The sequence below is a fragment of the Haliotis rufescens genome, unplaced genomic scaffold (genome assembly GCF_023055435.1).
Source record: "Haliotis rufescens isolate VD_foot unplaced genomic scaffold, xgHalRufe1.0.p SCAF_7, whole genome shotgun sequence".
NCBI classification, from domain to species: Eukaryota; Metazoa; Mollusca; class Gastropoda; order Lepetellida; family Haliotidae; genus Haliotis; species Haliotis rufescens.
In genome coordinates this window covers 49,922,900-49,931,500 of record NW_025964361.1, presented here as the reverse complement: position 1 = coordinate 49,931,500, position 8,601 = coordinate 49,922,900, and the positions used below count along the sequence as shown (strand labels likewise).

Here is an 8,601-nt window from a genome sequence, read left to right as displayed (position 1 = left end):
TTCCTATGAATCAGCTCCTCATGACTCCAGTATCACTCAGTTTGTGGAACGGAGTTCGATTCCCGCAAAGATATCAATCCAGTCATGATGTCATATGCCCTCTGGCATTCTAGGTTAGATTGTGACCCCAGTAATTTCCTGATTATCATAAGAGTTAACAACAATTGTTGTCAAATTATAACCATGCAGATTTGCATGTTATTGTCTTGACAACATGGATCATTGCTCATGTTATTAGTCTCTGAGATAATTATAGCCAAAGGTCAGGAAAACAGGAAAAACAATAATAATTATGTTTCATCTCAGACCTCATGGACTCCATGATGTGTTCAAACCACACTGACAGGACAGTATGTTCCATTACATGAAGGAGTATGGGTGGCCCAGTCGTCTCAGATGCTTAAATTTGCTGAGCAGTGTTGCAAGCACTAGGTGTGCCTGAAACGATGATCATGGGTTTTGAATCCGACATACACCCTGATTATGTTTCTTTGTTTGCCAGCTTGTGGTTTTTGCCAATGTGGCTTGGGGCTTTTCTGACACATAAACCTGACATGCCATGATCTCTCTCTCTCTCTCTCTCTCTCTCTCTCTCTCTCTCTCTCTCTCTCTCTCTCTCTCTCTCTCTCTCTCTCTCTTGCCTTAAATCAAAATTTGGTAAAATGAATCCTTAGTCCTTAGTTGTGGGAATAAGTAAGCGACAAATCATACAGAAAAAAAGAACATAAATAGTTTCTTTATTATCACCAAGTGCACATGGATTTCAAGAAAATGACAAACAATGAAGTGAAATAAAACCAGGAATGTGTAACTTGTCAAAGAGGATTGACAAAGATAATTACGTATACAGATAAATGTACACAATACAAATTATGTCTAATATTGGTCAATTATTATACAATGATTATCAGTGAATCTTAATTATGTCTCAAAGTATCAATTTTACTCCAGTCACGCATGTCCAATCAAATAAACATGCCAAACCATTTACAATGCAAAGTGCGAATTTTACTACAAGGAGTTAAGTCTCTAACGTGTCTATGTACCAACGATTAATTTTACTTCAGGAAATACATGAACACATTTATCCGTGTACAATATCAGTGATGGCACCAGCTGTTCGCAAAAATGTTCGCCACCCATGAGTAGCAAACGCCATTCAAACAGTTTCCATAAAAAAGTATGTGTTTGTTTGTTGCCTAACACAATAATCCTGACGTAAGACAACGGCCTGTATAAAGACCAGACAATCAAGTGATCGTTGGACCGACGGCCTATAAGTTCAAAACAGTCAAGTTGTAATACAGTTACAATGCACCTATGTACAAAGTGTCAAATTTATTTCTGTCAATAAAGTTACTATACATCCATATACAAAGTGTCAAATTTACTCCCGTCAATACAGTTACAATGCATCCATATACAAAGTGTCAAATTTACTCTTGTGAATACAGTTACAATGCATGCAATTATAAAGTGTCAGCATCACTCCTGTCAAAACAGTTACAATGCACCTGTGTACAAAGTCTCTACAATACTCCTGTCAATATAGTTTCAAAGCATTAATGTACAAAGTGTCAACTTTACGCCTTTCCTTACAGTTACAAAACACCCACATATAAAGTGTCAGTTGTACTCCTATCAACACAGTTGCAATGCATCGATGTACAAAGTGTCAGTTTTACTTCTGTCAATACAGTTACAAAGCATCTATAAACAAAGTGTCAACTTTACTCCTTTCAATACAGTTACAATGCATCTATGCACAAAGTGTCAACTTTACTCCTTTCAATACAGTAACTGTTACAAAGTATCAGCTTTACTTCTGCCAATACAGTTACAAAGCATCTATGCACAAAGTGTCAACTTTACTCCTGTCAATACAGTTATAATGCATCTATGTAAAAAGTGTCAACTTCACTCCTTTCAATACAGTTACAATGCATCTATATACAAAGTGTCAAATTTACTCCTGTCATCAAGTTACAATGCAATAAAGTGTCAGCTTTACTCCTGTCAATACAGTTGCAATACATCTGTGTACAAAGTGTCAAATTTACTCCTGTCAATACAGTTACAAAGCATCTATGAATAAAGTGACAACTTTACTTCTGTCAATACAGTTACGAAGCATCTATAAACAAAGTGTCAACTTTACTCCTTTCAATACAGTTACAATGTATCTATGCACAAAGTGTCAACTTTACTCCTGTCAATACAGTTATAATGTGTCTATGTACAAAGTGTCAACTTTACTCCTGTCAATACAGTTATAATGCATCTATGTACAAAGTGTCAACTTTACTCCTGTCATCAAGTTACAATACAATAAAGTGTCAGCTTTACTCCTGTCAATACAGTTGCAATACATCTGTGTGCAAAGTGTCCAATTTACTCCTGTCAATACAGTTACGAAGCATCTATGAACAAATGGCAAATTTACTCCTGTCAATACAGTTACAATGTGTCTATGTACAAAGTGTCAAATTTACTCCTGTCAATACAGTTACAAAGCATCTATGAACAAAGTGTCAAATTTACTCCTGTCAATACAGTTACAATGCATCCACATACAAAGTGTCAAAATTCCTCCTATCAACACAGTTGCAATGCATCGATGTACAAACTGTCAGGTTTACTTCTGTCAATACAGTTACAAAGCATCTATAAACAAAGTGTAAACTTTATTCTTTTCAATACAGTTACAATGCATCTATGTACAAAGCGTCAACTTTACCACTGTAAATACAGTTATGGAGCATCTATGAACAAAGTGTCAAATTTACTCCTGTCAATACAGTTACAATGCATCTATGCACAAAGTGTCAACTTTACTCCTGTCAATACAGTTATAATGCATCTATGTACAAAGTGTCAACTTTACTCCTGTCAATACAGTTATAATGCATCTATGTACAAAGTGTCAACTTTACTCCTGTCATCAAGTTACAATGCAATAAAGTGTCAGCTTTACTCATGTCAATACAGTTGCAATACATTTGTGTACAAAGTGTCAACTTTCCTCCTGTCAATAGAGTAACAATGCATCTATGCACAAAGTGTCAAATTTACTCCCGTCAATACAGTTACAATGTGTCTATGTACAAAGAGTCAAATTTACTCCTGTCAATACAGTTACAAAGCACCTATAAACATAGTGTCAACTTTACTTCTGTCAATATAGTGACAAAGCATCTATAAACAAAGTGTCAACTTTACACTTTTCAATACAGTTACAATGCATCTATGAACAAAGTGTCCAATTTACTCCTGTCAATACAGTTACAATGCATCCACATACAAAGCGTCAAAATTCCTCTATCAACAAAGTTGCAATGCATCGATGTACAAAGTGTCAGGTTTACTTCTGTCAATACAGTTACAAAGCATCAATGTACGTAGTGACAACAATACTCCTGTCAATACAGTTACAATGCATCTATGGACAAAGTGTCAACTTTATTCCTCTCAATACAGTAACAAAGTGTCAGCTTTACTTCTGTCAATACAGTTACAAAGCATCTATAAACAAAGTGTCAACTTTACTCCTGTCAATACAGTTACAATGCATCTATGTACAAAGTGTCAGATTTACTCCTGTCAATACAGTAACAAAGTGTCAGCTTTACTTCTGTCAATACAGTTACAAAGCATCTATAAACAAAGTGTCAACTTTACTCCTGTCAATACAGTTACAATGCATCTATGTACAAAGTGTCAATTTTACTCCTGTCAATACAGTTACAATGCAATTATGTACAAAGTGTCAACTTTACTCCTGTCAATACAATATAATGCATCTATGTACAAAGCGTCAACGTTACTCCTGTCAATACAATAAAAATGCATCCATATACAAAGTGTCAAATTTACTCCTGTCAAAACAGTTACAATGCAATTACGTACAAAGTGTCAACTTAACTCCTCTCAATACAGTTACAATGCATCCACATATAAAGTGTCAGCTTTACTCCTGTCAAAACAGTTACAATGCAATTATGTACAAAGTGTCAACTTTACTCCTGTCAATACAGTTACAATGCATCCACATATAAAGTGTCAGCTTTACTCCTGTCAAAACAGTTACAATGCATCTATGTACAAAGTGACAACTTTACTAAAGTCAATACAGTTACAATGCATCCATATACAAAGTGTCAAATTTACTCCTGTCAATACAGTTACAATGCATATATGTACAAAGTGTCAACTTTACTCCTGTCAATACAGTTACAATGCACCTATGTACAAAGTGTCAACTTTACACCTATCAATACAGTTACAATGCACCTATGTACAAAGTGTCAACGTTACTCGTGTCAACACAGTTACAATGCATCTATGAACAAAGTGTCAAATTTACTCCTGTCAATACAGTTACAATGCAATTATGTACAAAGTGTCAACTTTACCCCTGTCAATACAGTTATAATGCATCTATGTACAAAGTGTCAACTTTACTCCTGTCAATACAGTTATAATGCATCTATGTACAAAGTGTCAACTTTACTTCTGTCAATACAGTTACGAAGCATCTATAAACAAAGTGTCAACTTTACTCCTTTCAATACAGTTACAATGTATCTATGCACAAAGTGTCAACTTTACTCCTGTCAATACAGTTATAATGCATCTATGTACAAAGTTTCAACTTTACTCCTGTCAATACAGTTATAATGCATCTATGTACAAAGTGTCAACTTTACTCCTGTCATCAAGTTACAATACAATAAAGTGTCAGCTTTACTCCTGTCAATACAGTTGCAATACATCTGTGTACAAAGTGTCCAATTTACTCCTGTCAATACAGTTACGAAGCATCTATGAACAAATGGCAAATTTACTCCTGTCAATACAGTTACAATGTGTCTATGTACAAAGTGTCAAATTTACTCCTGTCAATACAGTTACAAAGCATCTATGAACAAAGTGTCAAATTTACTCCTATCAATAAAGTTACAATGCATCCACATACAAAGTGTCAAAATTCCTCCTATCAACACAGTTGCAATGCATCGATGTACAAACTGTCAGGTTTACTTCTGTCAATACAGTTACAAAGCATCTATAAACAAAGTGTAAACTTTATTCTTTTCAATACAGTTACAATGCATCTATGTACAAAGCGTCAACTTTACCACTGTAAATACAGTTATGGAGCATCTATGAACAAAGTGTCAAATTTACTCCTGTCAATACAGTTACAATGCATCTATGCACAAAGTGTCAACTTTACTCCTGTCAATACAGTTATAATGCATCTATGTACAAAGTGTCAACTTTACTCCTGTCAATACAGTTATAATGCATCTATGTACAAAGTGTCAACTTTACTCCTGTCATCAAGTTACAATGCAATAAAGTGTCAGCTTTACTCCTGTCAATACAGTTGCAATACATTTGTGTACAAAGTGTCAACTTTCCTCCTGTCAATAGAGTTACAATGCATCTATGCACAAAGTGTCAAATTTACTCCCGTCAATACAGTTACAATGTGTCTATGTACAAAGAGTCAAATTTACTCCTGTCAATACAGTTACAAAGCATCTATAAACATAGTGTCAACTTTACTCCTTTCAATACAGTTACAATGCATCTATGCACAAAGTGTCAACTTTACTTCTGTCAATATAGTGACAAAGCATCTGTAAACAAAGTGTCAACTTTACACTTTTCAATACAGTTACAATGCATCTATGAACAAAGTGTCCAATTTACTCCTGTCAATACAGTTACAATGCATCCACATACAAAGCGTCAAAATTCCTCTATCAACACAGTTGCAATGCATCGATGTACAAAGTGTCAGGTTTACTTCTGTCAATACAGTTACAAAGCATCAATGTACGTAGTGACAACAATACTCCTGTCAATACAGTTACAATGCATCTATGGACAAAGTGTCAACTTTATTCCTCTCAATACAGTAACAAAGTGTCAGCTTTACTTCTGTCAATACAGTTACAAAGCATCTATAAACAAAGTGTCAACTTTACTCCTGTCAATACAGTTACAATGCATCTATGTACAAAGTGTCAGATTTACTCCTGTCAATACAGTAACAAAGTGTCAGCTTTACTTCTGTCAATACAGTTACAAAGCATCTATAAACAAAGTGTCAACTTTACTCCTGTCAATACAGTTACAATGCATCTATGTACAAAGTGTCAATTTTACTCCTGTCAATACAGTTACAATGCAATTATGTACAAAGTGTCAACTTTACTCCTGTCAATACAATATAATGCATCTATGTACAAAGTGTCAACGTTACTCCTGTCAATACAATAAAAATGCATCCATATACAAAGTGTCAAATTTACTCCTGTCAAAACAGTTACAATGCAATTACGTACAAAGTGTCAACTTTACTCCTCTCAATACAGTTACAATGCATCCACATATAAAGTGTCAGCTTTACTCCTGTCAAAACAGTTACAATGCAATTATGTACAAAGTGTCAACTTTACTCCTGTCAATACAGTTACAATGCATCCACATATAAAGTGTCAGCTTTACTCCTGTCAAAACAGTTACAATGCACCTATGTACAAAGTGACAACTTTACTAAAGTCAATACAGTTACAATGCATCCATATACAAAGTGTCAAATTTACTCCGGTCAATACAGTTACAATGCATATATGTACAAAGTGTCAACTTTACTCCTGTCAATACAGTAACAAAGCATCTATGAACAAAGCGTCAACTTTACTCCTTTCAATACAGTTACAAAGTTTTAGCTTTACTTCTGTCAATACAGTTATAATGCATGTATGTACAAAGTGTCAACTTTACTCCTGTCAATACAGTTATAATGCATCTATGTACAAAGTGTCAACTTTACTCCTGTCATCAAGTTACACTGCAATAAAGTGTCAGCTTTTCTCCTGTCAATACAGTTGCAATACATCTGTGTACAAAGTGTCAACTTTCCTCCTGTCAATACAGTTACAATGCATCTATGCACAAAGTGTCAAATTTACTCCCGTCAATACAGTTACAATGTGTCTATGTACAAAGAGTCAAATTTACTCCTGTCAATACAGTTACAAAGCATCTATAAACATAGTGTAAACTTTACTCCTTTCAATACAGTTACAATGCATCTATGCACAAAGTGTCAACTTTACTTCTGTCAATATAGTGACAAAGCATCTATAAACAAAGTGTCAACTTTACACTTTTCAATACAGTTACAATGCATCTATGAACAAAGTGTCCAATTTACTCCTGTCAATACAGTTACAATGCATCCACATACAAAGCGTCAAAATTCCTCTATCAACACAGTTGCAATGCATCGATGTACAAAGTGTCAGGTTTACTTCTGTCAATACAGTTACAAAGCATCAATGTACGTAGTGACAACAATACTCCTGTCAATACAGTTACAATGCATCTATGGACAAAGTGTCAACTTTATTCCTCTCAATACAGTAACAAAGTGTCAGCTTTACTTCTGTCAATACAGTTACAAAGCATCTATAAACAAAGTGTCAACTTTACTCCTGTCAATACAGTTACAATGCATCTATGTACAAAGTGTCAGATTTACTCCTGTCAATACAGTAACAAAGTGTCAGCTTTACTTCTGTCAATACAGTTACAATGCACCTATGTACAAAGTGTCAATTTTACTCCTGTCAATACAGTTACAATGCAATTATGTACAAAGTGTCAACGTTACTCCTGTCAATACAATAAAAATGCATCCATATACAAAGTGTCAAATTTACTCCTGTCAAAACAGTTACAATGCAATTACGTACAAAGTGTCAACTTTACTACCTCTCAAAACAGTTACAATGCATCCACATATAAAGTGTCAGCTTTACTCCTGTCAAAACAGTTACAATGCAATTATGTACAAAGTGTCAACTTTACTCCTGTCAATACAGTTACAATGCATCCACATATAAAGTGTCAGCTTTACTCATGTCAATACAGTTACAATGCATCCATATACAAAGTGTCAAATTTACTCCTGTCAATACAGTTACAATGCATATATGTACAAAGTGTCAACTTTACTCCTCTCAATACAGCTACAATCCATCCACATATAGAGTGTCAGCTTTACTCATGTCAATACAGTTACAATGCATCCATATACAAAGTGTCAACTTTACTCCTGTCAATACAGTTACAATGCATCTATGCACAAAGTGTCAACTTTACTTCTGTCAATACAGTTACAATGCATCCACATATAAAGTGTCAACTTTACTCATGTCAATACAGTTACAATGCATCCATATACAAAGTGTCAACTTTACTCCTGTCAATACAGTTACAATGCACCTATGTACAAAGTGTCAACTTTATCCCTATCAATACAGTTACAATGCACCTATGTACAAAGTGTCAATTTTACTCCTGTCAATACAGTTACAATGCAATTATGTACAAAGTGTCAACTTTACTCCTGTCAATACAAATATAATGCATCTATGTACAAAGTGTCAACGTTACTGCTGTCAATACAATAAAAATGCATCAATATACAAAGTGTCAAATTTACTGCTGTCAATACAGTTATAATGCAATTACGTACAAAGTGTCAATTTTACTCCTCTCAATACAGTTACAATGCATCCA

The 8,601-nt window shown here is 34.5% G+C and overlaps 1 long non-coding RNA gene across 1 annotated transcript; it reads right to left on the bottom strand.

The window, feature by feature from the left end:
• Positions 1–708: 708 nt before the first annotated feature.
• Positions 709–6,731, bottom strand: LOC125376132. The gene is made up of 2 exons (XR_007219051.1): positions 6,545–6,731; positions 709–1,514 (listed from the first exon to the last, which is right to left on the bottom strand). It is a non-coding gene; the product is annotated as an uncharacterized LOC125376132 (long non-coding RNA).
• Positions 6,732–8,601: the final 1,870 nt, after the last annotated feature.